Source organism: Antechinus flavipes, chromosome 6 (assembly GCF_016432865.1).
Source record: "Antechinus flavipes isolate AdamAnt ecotype Samford, QLD, Australia chromosome 6, AdamAnt_v2, whole genome shotgun sequence".
NCBI classification, from domain to species: domain Eukaryota; kingdom Metazoa; phylum Chordata; class Mammalia; order Dasyuromorphia; family Dasyuridae; genus Antechinus; species Antechinus flavipes.
This window is the reverse complement of record NC_067403.1, coordinates 121,293,282-121,317,024: the sequence shown is the minus strand read 5'-3', so window position 1 is coordinate 121,317,024 and position 23,743 is coordinate 121,293,282. Positions and strand designations below refer to the sequence as shown.

Genomic DNA, 23,743 nt, shown 5'->3' with positions numbered 1-23,743 from the left:
TGTCTGTGGACTACACTTTGAGAACCAATGCTGAAATATGCTATTTCCATACCTCAAATCTGCAAATTAATGTTTTTCATAATCAATGAAGATGAGTATTTGTTTGGACTAAACACCCAAACATTCAAACAAATATGTAGTACTTGTACATATAGACAAATAATGGCATTTTGTCAAATGCTTTGCAATTTTGAAGTGGATTTTCCTCTATTTAGATTGGGTTCATGGAGAGAAAAGCTATGAAGAAGAAAGAAAAATATTTTCTGATATTCAGTTAAGGTGATAATGGGAATGTAGTTGAAGATAGATTGAGAAAATAAAGATATTCCTAGTCTAGATGGATAGTAAAATAATGGTTCCTGAATGCTGGGAATACTGAGGTAAGCTAGCAAGCACACATTTACTCAAGGAAAAAATATTAAAGCAGCTTGGTTTAATGGAAAGACTGATAGACTTTAGGACAGTAGCCCAGTTAAGTACATAACTATTAAATGTTTACTATGTACCAAGCGCTGTGCTTAATTCTGAGGATGCAAGTAGAATAAAAATCAAAGATAGTGCATTGTAATGGAAGAAGCCATCATGTAAAAGGAGTTGAAAAGGAAGCCTTGGATATGGTATTAAAGTCCTGATCTTAGCATTTCTTCAAAATGTTGGTTCCAAGAGAAACTAATGGGAAAAGCATTCCCCAAGGAGGTAGGGGAGGGATCTTACAGGATGAGGAAGTGTGGGACTTGGTTTCAAATTCCAGTGCTCATATTTATGAGCTGTATTACCTTGATTTTTTAACTTCTAAATTTGGAATATTACTTTCAGAACACACCTTACAAGGTAGTCATGAAGAAAATCTTTGGAGATCTTAAGGTACTACACAAATGACTACATAAATGAGAGTTCTCAAGATTATAAAGTAGAGAATGACAACTTAATTTGGAGTAGCCTTACTCCCCAAATCCTTTAGACAGGCTGCTTTTATGCAGTGGTAATAGCTCACTTGATTAAGAGATTATCTGTCAATTTTTGTAAATTAGGGAAGTAGTGCCTTTTGTTATGACTTAGACAAAGTTTTCTCATCTCTAAAATGGAAATAATAATAGCATCTACCTTTGAGAGTTTTGTGAGAATAAAATGTGATATTTGTTAAGTGCTTTACAAATCTTAATGTGCAAATCTTCATCTTAATAAATTCTAGCTAACATCACAATCATAAGTTCCCTTCTGACTTCAAAATTCTATGTTCTCAGGTCTCTTTTAACTCTTAACACCCCTATCATAAGGTTTGTTGCAACTTTTAACTTTTTTTCCCTCTTTCAATGATCTTAAAGCTTTTAACTCAATCTCTGACATTCTGCATTCAGAAGCCCCTTTTAATTCTGGCATTCTGTGCTCCAAGTCTCCTTCTAGCTCTGATATAGCATGCTCTAAGATTTCTTTCAGTTCCAACTTTCTGTTTGGCATTGTTGTTGAGATTTAATTTTTTTTTTTTATTAATTTGTGTTGTTTTTTACATTGCAAACATTTCCAGATTGTTTCCACTTTGTAAGAGGTCTCATTACAAAATTAAACAGCTAAGTAAAATGAATAATTCAATGAGGCCATCTGAAAGTGCATGAAACACACATCTGTAGCACACTTCCCCCTCATTTCTTTTTTAAAGAACAGAATTCTATTTATTCTCCTTTTCATTGTGTGCCTAATTAAAAAAAGGGGAAAAACAAATTCTCTCAATGTCTCTCTGTGGTTGGTGTGTGTGTGTGCGCGCTTGCGTGTATGTGTATGTGTATCATTAGGGACCCTAAATCTGTCTCCTCTCTGTTGTGGATAAATGTTCTATCATCAGTCCTCTGTAATCATGAGTTGTTATTCTATTGATCATATTGGTTTTACACTTTTAAAAGTTGTTTTTTTAAATGTTATTGTCAATTGTATGAATTGTTTTGGTTCTGCTCATTTTATTCTTCATCAATTTATAAAAGTCCTCAAGATTGTTCACTGTTATGACAGAGTATGAATTGTTCTCCTGGTAGTGCTTTCCTTCATTCAGTATCAATTCACAAAGTCTATGTCTCTGAAGTAATATCTTTCTTTCTTTTAACTTGTTTAGCCAATTCTCATCTGATGAGCAACATCTTAGTTTCCAGGTGATTTTTGCTACCACAAAATGGCTGCTATAATTATTTTTGTACATGAAAGATCTTTTCCTCTTCGATATTTTTGGGGCATAGGCTTGTCAGTGATATGTGGCAGAGTGTGCACTATAGAGTAACTTTTTGATGATAATTCTATATTGCTTTCCTGAATGGTTGTGGCCCATTCATAGATCTACTAACAGTACATCAGTATACCTAGTTTTCCATAAATCCTTTGCATATCTCTAATTTGGAACACTGATAATCTTTGTTTTTCCTATGACAACTGCCTGTTCATCTCCATATACCATTTATCATTTGGGGAATAGCTTTTTTTTCTTATAAATTTGGATAATTCCATAGATACACATTCAGTTCCATGTGTATATTTGTAGACACAGACACACACGCACACACACACACACACACACACACACACACACACACACACAAAACCCTGTGTTGTATCTTATCTATTTATATCATGGAAATGTGACCTTTATCAGAGAAAATTTTCTCTAGTTAATTATTTCTTTTTTAATCTTAATTTTATAAGATTTGTTTGTGCAAAACCTTCATTTTTTGTAATCTGAATAATTCACTTTTTATTTTGTGATTGTCTTTTCTTGCTTTCTTTTTAAGACATTCCCATCTCCCCCATCCATAGATCTTGATGGGTAATTTTCTTTTACATATTTCTCTAATTTGATTTTGATATGGCCTTTTATATCTAGGTTAGGTTCTTATTTGGAGCTATCAAGGGTGAAATATTAGTCCAAATCTATCTAATTTCTTCCCTGTTCTGTCCAATTTCCCCAGCACATTTTGTCAAATAATGAGGAGTCCTTATGGTAGCTAAGATTTTTGTGATTATTAAATATTAGTGTATATATTTGCTTCTTTATCTTGTATATATATCTAATCTGTTCGACTGATGGACCTCTCTATTTTTAATGAAATTTATTAAAAAACACTGCTTTGAGATCTGGCACTGTAAGACCTCTTTTGTTCCCATTTTTTTTTTTTTATCTTTCTTGAGATTCTTGACTTTTTCTCCTCTATATAAATTTAAGTATCATTTTTCCTAGTTTTAAAGTAATTCTTTGGTAATTTAATTGAAACAGTCAATAAATTAATTTAAGTGGTATTGTCATTTTTTGTTATTGAGTATGCATGAGCAATTCATATAGTTTCAATTGCATTTATATAGTTCTTGATACAATAGGCTTTCAAATATTTTATATATTCTATAGTAATTTAAAGTGGAATTTCTCTATTTCTAACTGAGTTTTATTGGTTTTATTGATATTATGTTGGTGTACTGATGATTTGTGTAGACTTATCAAGTTTGCTGGCATTGTTTCAATTAAATTTTTTATTAACTTTTTAGGATTAAGTACACCATCTTATTATCTACAAAAAGGGATAATTATGTTACTTCTTGCCCTATTGTTATTCCCTTGATTTCTTTTTCTTATTGCTATAGCCAGAATTTCTAATACTAGGTCAGATGCAGGAGGTGACAATGAACATATTTGTTTCACCATTGAATTGATTGGAAAGGATTCTTGTTTATCTCCATTGCAAACAATGATAGCTCTTAGTTTGAAATATATACTAATTATCATTTTAAGGAAGGATCCATTTATTCCTCTATTTTCTAATCATGTTAAAGAAAAGTAGATGATGTATTTTGTCAAAAACTTTTGCATTCATTGACAATATCATGTGATCTATTTTTCATTTTGTGATTAATATGATTTATTGAGTTTATAGTTTTCCTAATATTAAATCCTATCTTGAATTCCTCATATAATTCTAGTCTAGTCATAGTATATATTCCTTTTTATATGTTGTTTTAGTCTCTTAGCTGATATTAGCATTTAAAATCTTTTCATCTATTTTCATTAGAGATATAATTTTCTGTTTTGATTCTCCTTGGTTTATGTGTCAAGATCATGTTTGCCTCATAGAGGGGATTTGTTGGGATTCCTTGTGGGTCTGTGTGTGTGATTTATGTAATATTGCAATAAACTGTTATTTGAATATTGATAGAATTCACCTATGAATTTGGTCTTGTAATCTTTTTCTTTGGTTTCTATGATTTCTTTCATTTCTTCCTCTGAAATCAGATTGCTTAAATTCTTTTCATTTTAATTTGGGTATTTAAAAGTTTTTAAAATGTTGATTTTTTTCATGTAGGTTGTTTTTTGTTATTGTTGGCATATGATTTGGCAAAATAGCTTCTAAGAATATGATTTTTTTCTTAATTGTTGTGAATTTCTTTTTCATTTTTGATATTGGAAATTTGATTTTCTTCTTCTCTTTAAAAAAAAAGTTAATGGTTTATCTATCTTATTATCCACTTTAAAAAACCTCAATAACTTTAAGCTTAATTTTTAATGTGTTTTAAAATTTTTTGTTAATTTCCTTTGTGATGTTAAGGATTTCTATCTTGATATTTAAGTATAGTTTTTTATTTTGATGTTTTCCTAGTATTTTTATTTATATTCTCAAGTGATAAATCTGATCTTTTATCGATTTTGTTAATGAAAATGTTTCGGGATATGCATTTTTCTCCCAAGGATTGCTTTGCTGCATCCCCCAAATTTTGGAATAGTTTCTCATTGTAGCTATTACCTTTAATGAAATTATCATTTTTATGATTTGTTCTTTTAAAAAACAGTTAAGATAAGTAATTTTGTCTCCCTTTGCATTTTAATCTTTTTAGTAGCCAACTTTAATATAATTTTCTGCTTTCTATATTTGTTTGTGAGAGTATATGTCCTCAGACCTGATTGCATTTGTAAAACATGTACAGTTGAAAAATATGTACACTCCTTTCTGTTTCCATTCAACAACCACCAATGCTTTATCATATCTAACTTTTCTAAAATACTATTCAGGTCTTTAACTTTCTCTCTGTCTTTGTGTCTCTATTTCTCCATCTGTCTGTCTGTCTGTGTCTGTCTCTCTGTGTCTCGTGTTTATACTTGTGTAGGGCTGATGAGATAGTTTGTCTATTTCCTTATAATTTACTTTTTCCTTTAAATATTTAGAAGCTATAACTATAGGGTACATATAAATTAAATGTTGAAGTAACTTCATTGTTAAGTTTTCCTTTTCAGTGAAATAGTTTTTCTTTCTATCTCTCTGAGGTCAGTTTGTGCTACTGTTTTGTCTGAAATCATCATTGCTATCTCTGCTTTTTTTGTGTGTTTAGCTCAAGCATAATATATTTTGCTCCAAGCCCTTATTTTATAACCTTATGTAAGTCTTTATGTTGTAAATGTGTTTTTTTTTACAAAGAACATATTGTTGGGTTTTGCTTTTTAATGCATTTTGCTAATCACTTCTAGGTGAATTAATTACATTCACAGTTATGATAGTTAATCATTTATATCTCTGTTCTTTTATTTTCTTATATTTAAAAAACTCTATACCGTTCTCTCCCCTTTTCCCCTTTCATTATTATCCTTTCTTTTTCTTTTTTTCCCTTTTAACCTTCTCTTCACAATTCCCTCTCAGAGTTTAAGATGTTTTACTTATGACTAATCCTTCCCTGAATCTGCCTTCTCATATCTCTTTTCCCACTTCCTGTTCTTATCATTACTTTTGTTGAATTTAATGTATTTTTACATCAGATTGTTGATATTCCACTCCCTGTGTGTGAGTAGTTCTACTTGCACAACTCAGCTGAGTTAATGTCTTAGCAAATTCTCCCATATTCTCTTCCTATAGACTCCCTACCCAAGCCTTCTAAATTCTCCCCCCCCCATATCTTCAAAATATAACAAAACTATTTATAGGTCAATAACCCCTTTGATGTTTTATAGCTCATCTTTACAAAATTTTATCATATTGTTCACTTAGAATAACATTTTTATTTTTTTTCTGACTTACATATTTATATTTTGAGGTTTCTTTTTACAGTGATTTTAAAAAACCCTCAATTAGGAACATTGAAAATTTTTTATTGTTGAGTTTTTTTTGTTTGTTTGTTTTAGACCCTTGGTTTTTGACTTTTGAAATATTTCGATCTATATTTTCTGTTCCTTCAAATGATAGTTGGTAAATCTCACGTGATCATGATTGTGACTCCTTGATATTTGATTTCTTCCTTTCTGTATTTTTTTTTATTTGCTTATAAAAGTATTTTTTCGTATTTAAGTTCTAGATTTTGACAATGACATTCCTGAGAGTTTTTATTTTGGGGTTTCAGGAGGTGTTTGGCAGGGTCTTTCTGTTTTTACATTTTCTTGTTCTATTATGTCTGGACAACTTTCTTTATTATGACATCCAACTTTCTTCCCTTTCTTCTCTCCCCCCCAAATGGATTTCAAGTAATAGGTAATCTTGTGATTCTTAAGCTATCTCTCTTATGTGTTTTCCAAGTCAGTTGTTTTTCTTTTCTTTTCTCATTCTTTGGAGTTTATTGCATTCTGGAGCTGTTCATTTTTTGTTTGGTTTGATTCTTAGGGAATTTGTTATTCGGCAAGGTTTTGTTCCTTTTTTATTAAGCTGTTGATGATGAGCTTTGTAGCTCTCATTTTCTTTTGCACTTTTTTTTTTTTTAAACTCCCATAATGTCTTCAAAGAATTCTATTTATTCTTGTAGGAAAGCTATTTTTTCCTTTGTGGTTTTGGTTGTATTTTTTGAGTTATTCTTTTGTAGGTTTGTTTTTTCCTTGTTCATCTCTGGCATTATAAATGGCATTTCTTTCTTTTCTTTTCTTTGCGTATGTGTGTGTGTGTGTGTTGTGTGTGTGTGTGTGTGTGTGTGTGTGTGTGTTCTTTTTTTGTTACTGAGTCTTCAGGAATTGAGGTCTAAATCTTCCATACTCTAGGGAATCAAACTAAGGTTTTTAAAACCTTAATAATATTGTTTGTCAGTTTTACCTTGTACTCTCAGGGAGTTTTTTCCCTCCTAAGGCAGTTGAGAGTTTTGTTTTGTTTTGTTTTTTTTAATCAACTGTCAACTGAAGCTTAGCCTTTTTTTTTTTTTTAATTTCAAACTGAGGTGTGGGCAAATTACATTACAGAAATATAAATTCAGAAACTCAAAATAAAAATAAAAATCCAAGCCCATAAAGAAAAAACCACTAATTTAGCTTCCTAGTTCACTTATTTTAGTCTAGTGTATATAATTATGAATATGGCAAAGAATAAAATTTGTGGACAAGAGAAATAGGAAAAGATGTCAAATAATTGATAATTGAATTTCTGCTGGAGAACCTTTCTTTTTTTTTTTTCTTCCCTCTCTCCACTCCTCCTTCTCTTCCTCCCACTCTCCCTTCCTTCCTTTCTTCCTTCTTCCCTCCCTCTCTCTCCCTTCTTCCTTCTCTTCCTCTCTCCTTCCCTCTTTCTCTTTCCTTTCTCCTTTCCCTCTCTCCCTCCCTCCTTTCCCCCCTTCTTCCTCCCTCTCTCCTTTCTCTCCCTCCATCTCTTTCCTTTCCTCCTTCCTTCTCTCTTGCCCTCCCTTCCTTCCCTCTTTTTCCATCTCTCCTCCTTCCATTCCTCCCTCCCTCTCTCATTCTCTCCCCTCCCTTTCTCTGTCCCTCATTCCCTCCCTTTTCCCTTCTTTCCTTCCCTCTCTCCTTGCTTCTCTCTCTCTCTCTCTCTTTCTCTCTCTCTCTCTCTTCCCTCTCTCCCTCTCTCCCTCCTTCCCCCCCCCCCCCGACTTCTTCTCTTCTCACTCAATATGAATGGCAAAGACACATATATAAGCACTTTGCCAGAAAGTTAGTCCCAAGAACAGTCAACAAGAATGACAGTGGATGGGAAGCTCTAGCTTCTAGAAGGCATGAAAGGCATAGGGAATTTTAGAATGACCCAAAAAGATTTCAGTGTTTTATTTGCCAGTGAAAAAGTAATGTGTATACGTAACTATGTATAAAGTGCAAATTTGCCTTCAACTAAAAGAAAAAATGAAAAAGTTGGGAAAATACCTCACTATACTTCAGGATGCCAGGGAGAAAAAAGAATTCTTTGAAAGATTGGGGGGAGGGGTAGGAAAAGGTTAAAGTACTTCAAAGAGAGAAAACCCAAAGAGGCAGAATTAAAGCCCAACCTATATCAGAAGACTAGAAGAGGATGTGATCTAGAAAATAAATAGGAGGAAATGCTGAAGTCTTGTATCTGTGGAATAGGCCCCAAACTTCCCCAATGGACATAGCTAGACCTTAATAGATGGAAACAATTTCTTTGGTTCCAAGGAACAATTAATTGTATGAGTAACCCACTGTCTTTGGTGTTTAAGAACTCTAATGAATAATATTGAGGGTGAGTTAATGTTGGCCCACTAGAACGATGCTTTATAGTATATTCAGGAGATTACTTGTTAAACCCAGTGACTAGCTACCTATTATACTGTAAACTCATTAAATTGTAAGCCTCTCCAGGGCTAGAACTGTGTGTTTGTTTTTGTTTTTACTTCTTTTGTTTCTCTGACTTTTAGTCCTTTGCCCAACACTTAGTGGATACTTAATAAATGTGGATTGATGCTTATAAGGACATATGATACTACCAAAAGGAGCCCAGAAAATATTTCTAAAAATGATGGATTGCAGAAGTTCCAGAAGAGAAAGGTTGATTGTAAAAGGAATAAGTAATTAAGAAAATGGTATCTGAGAACTTATTCAAATTTCTAGACCACATCTTAGTATAATAATTATAACTAACATTTGTATAATTCTTTAAGGTTTACAAATACATATTTTCTTTACAGGGTATCACCAAAATCTTAGTGTAGTTTTAAGCTGTAATAGACTATAGACACTGCCTCCTCCTACTCTGTGCCATATTTAGATCTAGAAGTAAAACATTAAAATAAGTGAATCATTGGTCAAAATTTGGAAGTCTTTTGTTTCTTGAATGGATTTAGATATTTGTGTTTACCTTGTTTTATTCTCACGATATGACCTTCTTTTCTAGACATGCATATTAATGAAGACCTAATCATTGTTGATAGAGTTATAGCATACAAGCACCATATGCATTCTCCATCTTTCCCTGTGATTTACATTTAAACTCCTTAAGAGCAGAATCTGTGGTTTAGCTGTTGTTGAATGTCCAGTGCATTATGTAGTGTTTTGCAAGTAATAAATACTTAATAAAGCATTGTTGAATTGAACAAAATTGGAGAGTTAGAAAATTTCAGAGCAGCAGGAACATTACTTCAGGGTCCTTTTTTAGTTGTTGTAGTTATTGTTGTTTAGTTATATTTCAGTGGTGTCTCACTCTTCATTGACCCCATTTGGAGTTTTCTTCACAAAGATACTAGATTGGTTTGCCATTTTCTCCTCTAACTCATTTTACATATGAATCAAACAGGATTAAGTGACTTGTCAGGGTCATACAGCTAGTAAATGTCTGAGGCCAGATTTAAATTCAGGAAGATGAGTCTTACTTACTTCAGGTTGGGCACTCTTATCTATTGTGCTTCCTAGCTATCCTTTTGGAAGTATTAGAATGAAGTAAAGATTGTGAAGATCTTGTAACTCATTTTATAAAGAACCAGCCCTCAATTCTGAGCACCAGTGTTTTAACTGAAAATGACAGATGCCAACAAGTTTTTAAAAATTGAATCTAGGGGTGCCACGCCAGCCAGTCCTGAGTCTCATGTCCTCAGATTTTCAGAAACAGAAATTTCATTTTATTAACTTAATAAATTGACAAAGCTCTAGAAAATTGATTCATACTAACCAGAATGCTTTTATAGGATAAGATAACAGTATCCATCATTTATTCATGTTGCTCTTTCCTTGGGGGGAAGAGACAAATAGTGAAACAAATCAGAAAATTGCTTCATGATCATAGAATCAGAAAAAAAACTAGAAATTGTTACAAGATTGTTTGCACAAAGTTAATATGTAGCAGAGAATGCTATCCTTTCCAACTGATTAGAAATCAGTTGTAAACAGATTTGTAGAAACATTGAAAAAAACTCTTTTGCTCTCTAACCTCTCCCTTTTTGACAGTGTAAAACATTCTCTTTCCGTTCATATTTGATATTCATATATTATAGTTTCCAGAATTACAGTTCATTTCACAGTAGTTTACATTTAGATTTGGTAGCTTCTTGGGAGATAAAGTTTCTCAGCAACCGTTTATAAATAATCTCATTGTGGGAAGATTTCCATGGATGATTAAGCTATATTTTTTATAAAATTTCAGGAGGAGATGGTGAGTAAAGGGAAAGCAGTGTGTATATTAAATGGTTGCTTGATTATAATAAGTAGGTTCAATGGAAGTAATTTTTTATTTCACACTGGGAAAGGGTATATACTTAGTAAATGTTTATAGTATGAGAGGATGACTGACACCTTCAGATCCTGGGGGGCAAACCTTAACAAAATCTACAACTACTTTTTAATCAACATATATTTTTTTACTCATTGCTTATTATGTGTAAAGTATTGGTGAAGTTGACAGAAAGGAAGTTATCCCTGCCCTCAGGGAACTTACTGGCACGGCAGATAAGAGTGCTTATTCAGAAAGATCTGAGTTCAAATATATGACCCTGGGCAAGTGTCTTAACCTGGTTCACTTTCATTTCCCTAACTGTAAAATAGGGATAATAATAGAGTTATTTTGAAGGAGTGTCATGAAAATATAATGAGATATTTCTAAAAAGTGCATACCACATAGTAGGCACTATACAAATGTTTATTCCTTCCCTTCATCTCTGCCCTGCTCCTTAACAGTCTACCTGAAGAAACAACATGTGCATAAAAAGTAAAGAAGTTTTTTGAGAGAAAGAGACACTCTAGCAGCTTGTGGGTTCAGTAATGATTTTATGTCAGAGGTGATAGGTATTTTTTTTAGCTAGACTTTGAAGGGATTCTAAGAGATGAAGACGATGAGGAATGGTAAAAGTTCTATTTTGTCTGAATTGTAGACTATTTGGAGGGAGGTAGAGGGAGATAAGAATGGGAGGACATGAATGATGCCTCAACCTTTATTCCTGAGATTGTGGTTATTCAGTTGTGTCTAACTCTTTGTGACTTGTGAACCATACTATCTGTAGGGTTTTCTTGGCAAAGATACTGGATACCATTTCCTTCTCTAATGGATTAAGACAGACTTGCTCAGGCTTACACACTTAGGAAGTATCTCAGACCAAATCTGAAATCAAATCTGTTATCAGAGATAGTAGACAACAAAAGAGATGAGAGATTGAATGAGTGATTATGAAGAAGGCTGATTTGTCAGGATTGTGGAGGATGAGAAGGGAAATGATGGCTAATGAGACTAGAAAGCGACAATGATGAAGGACTTTAAATGCCAAAATGAAATATTAATTTAATCCTAAGGGCAAGATGGAACCACTGGAGTTTATTATAAAGTAAAGATGTGATATGGTGTTTTGGCAGAATTGTGGAGTACACTTTGTGGGGAGAAGAGATGTGAGGCAGGAGGATCAATACTTACATTCTAGTGATGGCCTCCATGAGTGAAGATGTTGAATAGGTAAGAATTGATAAAATGTGGCAACAGAATAGGTAGATATACTTGTGAGATTGCATGAGAAGGTGAGAATGACCCTGAGGTTATGAACCTAGGTACCTGAAAGGATAATGACATTCCTAACTGAAATAGGAAAATTTGGAAGAAAATTTGAAGAAGAGTGGTTTTGGATAGAAAGATAATGACTTCTGCTTTTTATGTTTTTGGTTATAGTGAAAAGTTCACTTTTAGCTATAGGGGTACTTAGTTTTGGACCTAAAAAGAGATGTTAATTAAGGATCGTTTTGATGCCAGGTCTTTGCTTTTTCCTAATTTTCCTAATTCAATTCAATAAGTACTTAAGACCTAAGCCTACTTAAGTGAAGGGCCTTTTGTTTGATGCTGGTGGTCCCAAGCCAAAAAAAAAAAAAAAAAAGAGTTGTGCCCTCTAGGGATTTACATTCTATAGTATGGATGAGAGTTCATGTTCTGGGATAAGTACACATTGTATATAAAGTCATATAAAGTAATTTCAAGATGGGCAACATGTTACTAATTAGAGGAGGGGAGGCCTCATGTGGGAAAATGCACATTAATTTCCTTCATTATTTAGCCCATAATAAACTGTCATTGAATGGAAGTGAATTGACAAATTATCTTCCCTAGAAAATTGTGAGTATTTTCATGTCAATGATATAAAACACATGTGTCTACAATATCATAAAGCTCAGTATTAGGTAATAAGAATTGTTCCTTTAACCCTAAGGAAAATTGCAGTTTAATAGGAGGTCAAGACATGTATAGCAATAATTTTAAAACAAAATAAGATCTAAGAGAGGCATAAAGTACTGAGAAAGAATCATATCCTGCAGATACCACAGGAGGAGGTGACATTGGAGTTGGCTTCGAAAGATGGAGCTTGGGGGTGAAGGGTTGTCAAGGCACAAAGGGACTAAATTCTTTTTTTTTTTTTTTTTTTTAATTATAACTTTTTTTATTGACAGAACATCTCTGGGTAATTTTTTTTTTACAACATTATCCCTTGCACTCACTTCTGTTTTGACTTTTCCCTTCTCTCCTTCCACCCCCTTCCCTAGATGGCAGGCAGTCTTATATATGTTAAATATGTTATAGTATAATCTAGATACAACATATGTGTGCAGAACCGGACAGTTCTCTTGTTGCACAGGAAGAATTGGATTCAGAAGGTAAAAATAACCTGGGAAGAAAAACAAAAATGCAAGTAGTTCACATTCATTTCCCAGTGTTCCTTCTCAAATGTAGCTGCTTCTGTCCATCATTGATCAATGGAAATGAATTAGATCTTCTCTTTGTTGAAGAAATCCACTTCCATCAGAATACATCCTCATACAGTATTGTTGTTGAAGTGTATAATGATCTCCTGGTTCTGCTCATTTCACTCAGCATCGATTCATGTAAGTCTCTCCAAGCCTCTCTGTATTCATTCTGCTGGTCATTTCTTACAGAACAATAATATTCCATAACATTCATATACCACAATTAACCCAACCATTCTCCAATTGATGGGCATCCATTCATTTTCCAGTTTCTAGCCACTACAAACAGGGCTGCCACAGACATTTTGGCACATATAGGAAGGACTAAATTCTTTTTTGAAGAATGGTAAAAGTTCTATTTTGTCTGAAGTGTAGACTATTTGGAGGGAGATAGAGGGAGATAAGTATGGGAGGACATGAATGGTGCCTCAAACTTTATTCGGAACCACTACAGGATTTTAAGAGGAGACTGAGCTGGGGAAGTAAATTTACTCCAGTATCTTTGCAAAGAAAGCCCTAAATAGGGTCATGAAGAATTGGACATAACTGTAAATGACTGAACAATAATAAAAAAAAACTTGTAGAAGGAAATCTAGTACATGGAATAGAATAGGAACAGCAGACCTGTTAATGCTAAGGAGGCATAGCTGAAGGAGGTGAAGGAGTCTAACTGACTGATTGCATATAAACAGTAGGAGGTAATATTAAAGGTTCCATTGTGACTAGATGATTGTAGGGAAATCAAAAGGGGGAACAGATTTTTTTTTTTTAACAAAGCATATACATGGGTAATTTTTCCAACATTAATCCCTTGCAAAATCTTTTGTTCCAAATTTTCCCCTCCTTCCTCTCTCCCCTCCCCCCTCCCCCAACCTGGCAGGTTGTCCAATACATATTAAATCCAATATTATATATACCTATTTATACAGTTATCTTGCTGTACAAAAAAGATCAGATTAATAAGGAAAAGGAAAACTGAGAAAGAAAACAAAATGCAAGCAAATAACACAATGTGAGAATGCTATGTTGTGTTCCCCATTGTTCTCATGGTCCTCTCTCTGGGTGTAGATGGCTCTTTTCATCACTGAACAAGTGAAACTGGCTTGAATACTCTCATTGTTGAAGAGAGCCAAGTCCATCAGAATTGATCGTCGTATAGTCTTCTTGTCACTGTGTATAATGATCTGCTGGTTCTGCTCATTTCACTTAGCATCAGTTCATATAGTGTAATGTTCTGGTTAGCTTTCTGGAAGTCTTGGTACCAGCTTTCGTTTCAGCAGAGTAATCACCACAGAATAGCCAGGGATAAAGTCCAAAAGTGTCTCCTTCACTCTCTGCCTCCTTGCCTGGGGCCTGAGCTAGCTTTCTGGAGGCTCTTCAGATGGGCCTTGGTCTCAGTGGGGGAAGCAGGAGAGCCACCATCAGGCTGATGAAGATGAGATATCGCTCCCAGTCCGAGAGCTTGAGCTCCAGCTTATATGCTCTATTACAATTACATCATTACAGTATACTGAGTATAAATCAAGCATTATGTCACTAGGGAATCATTATTTATTGTAAGATTAAATCAATCATACTGAACTAAAGAACTCACATGCTTAACTAGATAACTATTGTCTTATCAATTCCACTGAGTTAACACCTTGTTGTAGGATTAAATTAATCATACAGAGTTCCTACCCTTTACAATGTAGGTCTCTCCAATCCTCAATGAAATCATCCTGCTGGTCCTTTCTTACATAACAATAGTATTCCATAGCAGTCATGTACTATAATTTATTCAGCCATTCTCCAATTGATGAGCATCCACTCAGTTTCCAGTTTCTTGCCACTACATAAAGGACTGCCACAAATATTTTTGCCCATGTGGGTTTCTTTCAGGGGGAACAGGTTTTGAGAGAAAAGATGACAATTCCTAGAGGTTAGACGTAATATCTTATGCTTTTTATCTCCAAAGGGCTTGGTGTAATGCTATACAAAGAAATGAATGTATTTTAAGTACCTTTAGGGTAGGAAGAGTATTTTAGCTCTCAATACATATTTCTAATTTTATTTTTAGATCAAACTGATTATATATAGTTATATTTCATATATAAAATATGTGATATATAATATGATTATTATATAACTTATAATCTAAACACAATAATGACTGAGCATCAGCAATATATAGGATCTGAATTTGGAATTTTCCTTATAAAATCATCTACTTAAACCTCTTTATTTTTCAGATGAGGAAATTGAGGCCCATGGAGATGAAATAACTTGCCTAAGGTCATCTGGTTAGTAAGTAGCAGAGCTGGGATTTCAACCTAGATCCTCAGGCTCCACATTTACTACTTTTTCCACCTTCCCACAAAACCATCAATCATACCATGCACTAGAATTTTATATATCAAAGCTAAACTCTAATATATTTATACCTTCTCTTAAAAACATGTCTTATTTATTGAACAACATTAGGTTTTATTGTTCTATGTGAAAGACAGTTAACATATATAGAAATTCTGATCACTTTTGCTTGTTGTCCCAGCATCTTTTTAAAAGAAATTAATATTTCATTTTCCCAATTACATGTAAAAACATTCTTAAACATTTGTTTTTTTTATTTGAGTTCCAAATTCTCCCTTCTTTACCCCATTGAGAAGGCATTTTGATATATTGATATATAGTTGAAATGTTAACTATATGTATGATTCTGCAAAACACATTTCCATATTAGTCATGTTGTAGAAGAAAATACAGACCAAAAACAAAACAAAACAAAACAAAACAGCAAAACCAAACTAAGAAAAATAAATAAAATTTTTAAAAACTATGTTTCCATCTGCATTCAGATTCCATCAATTCTTTCTCTGGAGGTGGATAGCATGTTTCATCCTAAATCTTTGAAATTGGTTGGTTCAATTCACAACTTGACCAACAGTGATTTGGTGTCCTAATTTTCCCACATCCTTTCCAACATTTATCCTTTTCCTTTTCTGTCATATTAGCCAGTCTTTGATAGGTGATAGGTCTTAGAGTTATTTTAATTTGCATTTCTTTATTCAGTCATGATTTAAAGCATTCAAAAAATATGATTACAGATAACTTTGATTTCTTCTTTTAAAAACTGCCTATTCACATCTTTTGAGTTTTTATTAATTGGGCAATGACTTGTATTCTTAGAAATTTGACTCAATCGTCTATGTAATTTTAGAAAAAAGGTTTTTATCGGGGAAACATGCTGTAAATTTTTTTTTCACGCTTATGATTACAGTTTATTTCCCTTAATCCATTTCCTCTTAGTTTATTATTCTCTCTTTTCCCTTTTCCCCTGTTCCTCCTCAAAAGTGTTTTCTTCTGATCACCATCTACCTAATCTGTCCTTTTTTCTGCCAGTCTCCCTCTTCCTTCTCTTATTTCTTTCCCTTCCTACTTTCCTATAGGGTAAGAGAAATGTCTATACCAACTGAGTATATATGTTATTCTCTCTTTGAGCCTATCCCAGCATCTTTTAAACCCTTCCCTCCCCCAACAACAATAACAACAAAAAACCAGTGACTTATCAGCCTATTGTTTAGTATACTTACTTAACCTAATAAGAACTAACAGCACTGATATGCTTATCTAATAAGGACTAATAGCACTGGTATGCAATTAATAAACTTTCAATCTGTAAGGAAAGGAGATACTCAGACAAAAACAGTGATTTGCTTACATGTATCATTAACAACATATATATTATATTTGTGGAATAAAATATGCTATAAAATAAAATCTCTTTAATATCATCTTTGTATTGATAAGGGGAATTTTCTAGGTATATATATCTAAAAAATATAGTAGTATAGTCAGGTTGTGAGCTGGAAGGATGATGGATAGATGGCTCAGGATAGCTTGAGAAACACATTCACATGCCTTAGATCTTAAAAGCACCCAAAGAGAACCTCCTCTGTGAAGAATTTATAGAATAACATGGACAAGAATCGGAGATGATGAGAGAAAGGGTACCAGATCGGTTTTGACCTGTGATAGTGGACTGTCTATAAAATCCTAACATGTTTAAAATAACCTTGTACAATAGCCTTCATTCTTCCTCTCTGACAAGCAAATTCTATTTAGCCAGCATTCTTAAGTGTCTATTATGCACAAGGCAGTCTGCTTGAATTTCATTGTTTGTTAGAAAGTAAAGATTTATTTATCCATAGCCAAAATAACCTATTTTTTACAAGAACTAAAAAATGCTTAGGGAAGTCTTTTTTTTTTTTTTTTTTTTTTTTGCAGAGTTAGATGAATCATTTTAATGAGGCCAGCCAGCTAGAATAATGAAACATAAACCAATCTTTCAACAAAGAAATTCCTAGCTGCTTGATGTGTCAAAGCTTTCATCATTGAATTTTTCTAACATAGACACAATATGTTAGTTTTTAAGGACTTCTAGTAGTTAAAAAAGTTATAATTAACAAAAATTTAAAAACCCAATTTCATGCCCATCTCTACCTCCCCATAATTCTGAAGTGAAATTTTGATTAACCTTTCTCATGGATAAAAGAGTTCCCCACCATTTTTAATTGGTATTTTTATAGCATTTTATTTTCCCCCTATTACATGTTAAAACAATTTTTAAAAACATTAAAAAAATGTTGAGTTCCAATTTTATACCTCTCTCCCTGAGATGGTAAGCAATCTGGTGTAATTTAGATATGTGTAATCATGTAATCATTTTGTACAGGAACTCAAATAGAAAGAAAGAAGGAAGAAAGAGAATCAGAAGGGAAAATGGCATGCTTCAGTTTGTATTCAGACAGTATCACATCTCCAGAGGTAGATAGCATGCTTTATCATAAATTCTTTGGGATTGTCTTGGATCATCCTATTGCTGAGAATAGCTAAGTCATTCCCAGTTTATCATATAATGTTGCTGTTATTATGTACATTTTTTTTGGTTCTGTTCATTTTACTTTGCATCAGCTCATGTAAGTCTTTTGGACTTTAAAAACTAAATTAAGTACTCATCTCCAGGTCAATAAATAAGCATAATCTAGTACCTATAACATGTAAAACACTACTAAAATAGTTTATAATCTAGAAGAAAGAATGTAATTTCCTAGAGGGCATGAAGTGCTTTTTTTTCCCCATCATATTCTCAATTTGTAGCACAGTGCTTGGTACAAGATATGTGCTTTATAAATGCTTATTGATGAAATAATATGCAAATAATTAATGCAAAATAGAAGATAACTGTAAGAGTAATATAACATTTTAGGAAACTCATAAGGAGGGAGCTAACCTTTTATGCTGGAAGGATCAGAAATGGCTTCATGGATGAGATGGTATCTATGCAGTATCTTGAAGGACAGAGAGGAGGATTTCAACAGAATTTTAAAGGGGACAGTTTTGAACAAAAGGGTGACAAAAGCATAAGCTACATGAAGGTACCAGAAAAGAAAATATCAATTATAGTATATTGTGGAAGGTCTTGTATATTGACCGGCATTGGGGATTCATTAGAAGGTGTTTGAACTCTGAAATACTATGTTCTGACCTGGGTATTAGGAAGATTAATCTGACCAGTGGCCGATGAAGTGGAATGGGGTAGGCTGATTAGAAGGCTATTAGAGTAGTCCAGATGAAAAGCAATTTGGACCTGATCTAGAGTAGTGGGTTTTCCACTGGGTTTGGAAAGAAAAGGACAGATGGAAGAGAGAGAATTAAAAATATTTTGAATTCATAGTTGGGATAGCTCATAAGGGAGAGACAGTAAAACCTTGAATGTTCCAAGAATGGATCCAGGGCAAAGGGCAGCATCTTTGCCAGGAATAGGGAAGTTATGAGGAAGTTCAGGTTTAAGGGAAAAGTGATTGATTTCAAGAAAGCCTAAAACTCATTCTCTTATCTCGCTCTATATCTCTGTCTCTCTATATATAGTTTCTGTCTCTCTCTGTGTATCTCTGTCTCTGTCTCTGTCTTTGTCTCTCTCGGTTTTTTACAACAGCTGTCAATATTCAAATAGAAGTGAGTATTAATGAGGTGTGTGTGAAGTGAGAATTTTGCATTGGAAGGAATCCTGGATTTAGTCTGAGGATAAGAGATCAAATCTCACCTCTCCTACATACTAGCTCTGTGACCTAGGCAGAAAGTGCCTACACACTTACCCTCCATCCTCAACTATAAAATGAGAGTGTCAGACTGAATTGTACTTATAACTACTCTCCCATCTTTAAATCTATGAGCTTTTAATGCATTTGCAGAAGTCACAGACCCCTCTGGAATAGGGAGAAGTCCCTAGATAGTTATCAAGACACTATGATATTGCTGCTGCTCCCCACTTTCTTTAGTATTTATGATTGGAGACATGCAAAATTATTGGGAGACTTGAAGGGAGATCAAAATATTTATTACTGGAGAAATTTAGCTATTGCAGAAACTTTTGATATAATTAAAAGCTTTTATTTACTTATCTTCAAATGGCAATTGAGAGTTTTTAAATAGACAAATGTCTTTGGACTCACTCCATAACAAAAAAAAAAAAATTAAAGGAAGATAAAATGAGGCAGAACTCTGAGGGAATTACAATACCTGGATTATTTCCTGTTTTCTGATCGTGAGAATTGGAGTGAGAGAACCTACATTTGGATCCTAGCTTGGCTGCTTATTAATTGTGTGATTTAGAACAAATTGTTCATAAGCTTTAGGAATCTCATTTGTAAAATAATATAGGAGACTTAACCAGGTGATCTTAAGCATTCTCTTTCCCCTCTATCATGCTTAGGGAAGACATTTGATCTGGTTCTCTCCTTTGCTTCTATCACTACTTTGATTCATTCATTCATATCATTCATATCATTCATTCATTTCATATATTAATTCATCAGCCCTACACTCAGCACAGAACTTGCATTTAGCTATTTTCGATTATGCTCTGGATTATCTTCCATTTATCATATTTGTATAGAATTTTTTGCATGTAGCCTTTGTTTCTTGAGAGGATTTTTGCCTTTCTTGGGATCCCTAGCACTTATATGTGGCACAAAATGGAGTTTTAATCTATTTGATTATAAATTGATTTGATTATAAATAACCCAATTTTCATGGTCAAGTAAAGGAGACTATTAAACAGTTTGGTGAATTTTGCAACTCAGAAACCCATTCTAACTTAAGCCTTTCATTAGTTCCCCACTGACTATCATGATTTTTAAATTCTGAAACATACTTGGTCCAGTTGGTTTTGAAAGGAATGGCATTGTGGCAACTAATAGATACCTATTAGTAAGAAAATGCCAAAAATGCATATTATCTTGATTTTTTTTCTGTTTTGTTTGTGAATGTAAAGATAACATGACTGTCTAAAATTCAGTATAAAATAGCTCAGGAGTTATCTAGTGAATTTTAGTTAATACATAAAACCAATTTGGATAATTTGGGCCATTTCCCTCTTTTATAATAGCTTTTTATTTTTTGCTTGAACAATCCTTATAATTACTCTGGTGTCCCTTTTTTTTGGGGGGGTATATACAGTTTCAGAAGGACAGTTTGAAAAATTCATTCTAGTTCTTTTCCTGTGTTTTTGTGAAGTGGGACACTTCAACTTCATTTATTAAGGCAGTAGTCACTGGAAAATATTCTCCTCATAGAACTTGAGGGCACATTTTTTTATCCTGTGTGACTTAAATAAGAGAATCAGAATATTGTTTAGTTTTTAAAATACCATTGTTTCCAGACATGAGTAGGAAGAAAAGCTCAGACTGGATAGCATTTGGGAAATTGTGCAGTTGTTTTAAGTGATGGCATATGGCTATGCTCATCTTTTACTGTTATTTCTCAGCAGTGTTACATGGCATTGTATATCATATTCTTGAGAGAATCAAAAGTTATAATCAACCAAATAGGGAAAATGTCTGAGTAGCATATTGGTAAGGATGATTTGTATGTGGGAAGTATAGGAGATATTACTGAGTAGAAGCATAGAACCAGGAAAGAAAGTGAGTTGGTCATATAGTAAAAAGAGACTACAGATGAATATACTGAAACATTCATTGGATGGATCTTCTTTGGAAGTTTGTAAGTAAGATCCATATATACCATAGCTACAGCACTGAATGATTCACTCATCAGAGTACCAACATGACCATTACTTCTTAACATTGTTTATAAGAATGTATTAAAGTCTTGCCCTTCATAGAAAATCATTTTGTGTTAGCGTTCTTTTGTCATAGCAAAGAATACCACTGTCTGGAATAAAGAATGCTATTTGTCTGTGACTTGCTCATTGAAAGCACTGGGGGATCTGATAGATTCTTGTTATTTCTTATGGTGTATTTGAAAATGATTTTTGTTCTGTTGTTCAGTAGTTTCAACTGTCTTCAGATCTTCAGGACTCCGTTTTGTGTTTTTCTTGCAAAAACACTGGAGTGGTTTATCATTTCCTTCTCCAATCCATTTTATAGATGAGTGAGGTAACCTTGTTGATCTCAGGGTTAGATGATGTGCCGTAGGTCACTTAGCTAAAATCTAAGACTAGATTTGAACTTAGGAAGATGAGACTTCCTGATTTCAGGCCCAGTGTTCTATCCATTGTGCTACCTAGCTGCCATTTCAAATGATAGATCAGCCCTAACTGATAAATTCCCAGCATTTCCTTACTTTATCATGAGTGTACAAAATTGTATCACTTATTTATTTGGAAACATTATAAGGCCTTTAACAAAAAATAAGACTGATAACAAGAATACTGGGTAGCTGAACTCTACAAGATGAATTAAGCCCATCTACATAGTTAATAAGAAGAGCCTAACTTACCTGTTTTCTTCACCTACCAGGACATGGGAACCTTGTTTACAGACTTACTTGGCAACTAAGGATCTAAGGATAGAATTCTGGCCCTAATTCTATGGACAAAATTCTGTCTATGGATAGAAATTCAGGAATTCCTGAGTTCAAATGTGATCTCAGACAATTACTGGATAGTGGGGCTAGTAAAAGGATAATAATAATTAATAATGAGGATAATAATAATACCTACCTCAGAAGGTTATTTTGAGATTAAAATGAGATGACATTTTAAAAAGTGTTTTGTAAATTTTTTTTTAAAATAACTTTTTATTGATAGAACCCATGTCAGGGTAATTTTTTACAACATTATCCCTTGTACTCTCTTCTGTTCCGATTATTCCCTTCCCTCCCTCCACCCCCTCCCCCAGATGGCAAGCAGTCCTGTACATGTTAAATAGATTACAATATATCCTAGATACAATATATGTGTGCAGAACCGAACAGTTCTCTTGTTGCAAAGGGAGAATTGGATTCAGAAGGTATAAATAACCCGGGAAGAAAAACAAAAATGCAAGCAGTTTATATTCATTTCCCAGTATCCTTTCTTTGGGTGTGGCTGCTTCTGTCCATCTTTGATCAATTGAAACTGAGTTAGATCTCTTTGTCGAAGAAATCAACTTCCATCAGAATACATTCTCATACAGTATCGTTGTTGAGGTATATAATGATCTGGTTCTTCTCATTTCACTTAGCATCAGTTCATGTAAGTCTCGCCAGTCCTCTCTGTATTCATCCTGCTGGTCATTTCTTACAGAACAAAAATATTCCATAAAGTTCATAAACCACAGTTTACTCAACCATTCTCCAATTGATGGACATCCATTCATTTTCTCGTTTCTAGCCACTACAAACAGGGCTGCCACAAACATTTTGGCACATACAGGTCCCTTTCCCTTCTTTAGTATCTCTTTGGAGTATAAGCCCAGTAGAAACACTGCTGGATCAAAGGATATGCACAGTTTGATAACTTTTTGAGCATAGTTCCAAATTGCTCTCCAGAATGGCTGGATGTGTTCACAATTCCACCAACAATGTATCAGTGTCCCTGTTTTCCCACATCCCCTCCAACATTCCGCATTATCTTTCCCTGTCATCTTAGCCAATCTGACAGGTGTGTAGTGGTATCTCAGAGTTGTCTTAATTTGCATTTCTCTGATTAATAATGATTTGGTGTTTTGTAAATCTTAAAGCTCTATATAGATATCAACTATTGTTTATTCAGTAGGTATTTACTATCTCACTCAGTGTCCAATATAGGTACATTCTGAGGGATTTGGGAATCAATTGTTCCTCTGTAATTTAGTCTAATTGTCTAAGGCATATAAAGGGAAGATGATTTGTCCATGGTCAGGAGATATAAAATAAATTGTCTCTGCTTTCAATGGTTTATGATTACATAGAGGAATTAATTTTTGTACATAGATAATATATTTAATTATGCCTTTACAGTGCCTAAAAATACTTTTAAAAGACAAGTAGGGAGAACTTGAAGAGAAGAACATTCCATATGGAGTGGATAGTGTGAATAAAGAATTAGTGATGGGTAAGTATAGGATATATGCCCCTTCTTCCCCTAAAGGGCTATGTGCAGCCCAAGGAGAAGTGCATTATTGGGAGTAGAGATGGAAAGGATTTTGTGGAAGTTGTCATTTGAGCTAGTCTTTATGGGATACTTAGGGTATATGGGGTGTTTGAAGAGAACTAGCACTTCTGATGGTGAGGGCTTGCTGAACTTTTTCAGTGCTGCTCATTCTTCTTTGGTGTGCACCTTGTACTTGTTGCTCCAAGAAGAATACAGCATACATAGATAGTGGTAACAGCCTGATAAAACTGTTTTGGCAGATGAACTAAACCAGTGTAACTGACAGGCTCAAACCTATTGGTGAGTTAGAGAGATATCTAACCCCCAAGCATATGAAGACTTCTCTGGCTCAATGGGTGAATGAGAACAATTTGTTCCAGTGGCCATGAAGGTTGGATGAAGCAAGCACTTTGTAGCACTTAGAGCTTAGACAGGCATCAAAGGTGCCAAGATCATCCATTCCATTCTGGGCT

General features: G+C 33.8%; 1 protein-coding gene across 5 annotated transcripts in view; it reads left to right on the top strand.

Annotated features, from left to right (window-relative positions):
- IRF2 (interferon regulatory factor 2) overlaps positions 1-23,743 on the top strand; it is a 127,486-nt gene that overhangs the window by 4,700 nt on the left and 99,043 nt on the right. For 2 of the 5 annotated variants that reach the window (XM_051967513.1, XM_051967509.1), the window contains one exon: positions 15,106-15,160. The exons of 2 other annotated variants lie outside the window; for them this stretch is intronic. The gene's annotated coding sequence lies outside the window, so the exon portion shown is untranslated. Of the gene's footprint in view, positions 1-15,105; positions 15,161-23,743 lie in introns of those variants that run through there. One more of the 5 variants, XM_051967510.1, reaches the window with a different exon arrangement.